The sequence below is a fragment of the Meles meles genome, chromosome 10, assembly GCF_922984935.1.
Source record: "Meles meles chromosome 10, mMelMel3.1 paternal haplotype, whole genome shotgun sequence".
In the NCBI taxonomy this organism is placed as follows: domain Eukaryota; kingdom Metazoa; phylum Chordata; class Mammalia; order Carnivora; family Mustelidae; genus Meles; species Meles meles.
In genome coordinates this window covers 40102007-40103611 of record NC_060075.1, presented here as the reverse complement: position 1 = coordinate 40103611, position 1605 = coordinate 40102007, and positions in this window count along the sequence as shown.

Here is a 1605-nt window from a genome sequence, read left to right as displayed (position 1 = left end):
GGTTAAAGCCTCTGCCTTCCGCTCAGGTCATGATCCCAGGGTCCTGGGATCAAGCCCCACATCGGGCTCTCTGCTCAGCAGGGAGTCTGCTTCCTCCTCTCTCTCTGCCTGCCTCTCTGCCTAGTTGTGATTTCTCTCTGTCAAATAAATAAAATATTAAAAAAAATAAAATAAAATGAAACACAAATTTATATTAAGGTTCATTGTGAGGGCAGGATCCCTCCACACCGCCCACCGAAGGACAGCCTCTCCTCCCCCATCATCAGTTATTGAGTCAACTACTCAGAAACTACACACAGAAATATTTCTCCTTCTATCTCTCCATTTACTTAGGTCTTCTCATGTAACTCCGAGTCAGAAAAAATACTAAAATGTGCTTAGATACTGACCACTCAGAAGGGAACAAATAATCAGAATGAATTCTGGTCAGAGACCACCTTTGGGCAAGCTGGACTGGTGTGTGATGACTTAACATGTTTTCTTTCGGTCTGCTTTTCAAGCTTTCTTTCTTTCTTTCTTTCTTTTTCTTTCTTTCTTTATTTCTTTCTTTCTTTCTTTCTTTCTTTTTTAATTAACATATAAAGTATTATTTGCCCCACGGGTACAGGTCTGTGAATCATCAGGCTTACACATTTCACAGCACTCACCATAGCACATACCCTCCCCATTCAAGCTTTCTTATTTATTCCCTTCATCTTTTTAAATTAAAATTATCCCTAAATTCTTTTTGTTGCCTTTGTCTGTGAGATGATTCCCTTTACATTTCCCTACCTGGTTTTGTGTGTGTGTGTGCGTGCATGTGTGTGTGTGTGTGTCCTATTGTCAAAGAAAACGAGAGCTGCACCGTAGTTAAAGTAGTAAAAGCAGATTGAATTCAGGTCTATTGCAATAGGGCAAAAGAGACCTCAAGTATAGAACTGGTATTTCAATTTGCACTTTTCTAAGTATGAGTGATTTAGCATATTTTACCTGTGATTAAAACATGCATATTTCTATTTTTGTATGCTATCTCTTCCTGTCCTTCATATGTAAGTATTATGTGAGTAATTACTACTATAAAAGTAAAATATTACAAATAAAGTTTATTTCCCCTCAGATCACCAACCGCAATGCTGTGTTTTTTACTGCTTATCTTTTAATACATGCGCATACACAAACACACACACACAAAATACTATGGTTTGTGTATGGTTTGTTTTTCATAAATACCATTATCTTTATAAATTGTCCTTCAACCTGCCTTTTGTTTGTGGCAATATCTTGAAGTTTTACTGATGTAAGTACATGCAGATCTACCTCTTGTTTTTAACTGTTGTGTATTAGTCCACTGTATAAATATACATGTTGGCTAGACTTTTCCCTAATCATGGTAATTTGGATTGTCTAAAATTAATATCTATATACATGCTTCATTGAGCATATAAGTGAGTGTTTCTCTGGAGTAAAAAAATTGAAAGAAATTGTTGCATCATAAAGTATGCATATTAAAAATGCTTAAAATTGCCAGACTGCCCTTCAAAGTGACTGCATAAATTTACACAGCTACCAGCAGTGAATGATTGTATCCATTTCTCTACATACTTACCGATATTACCGGTAGTTTGT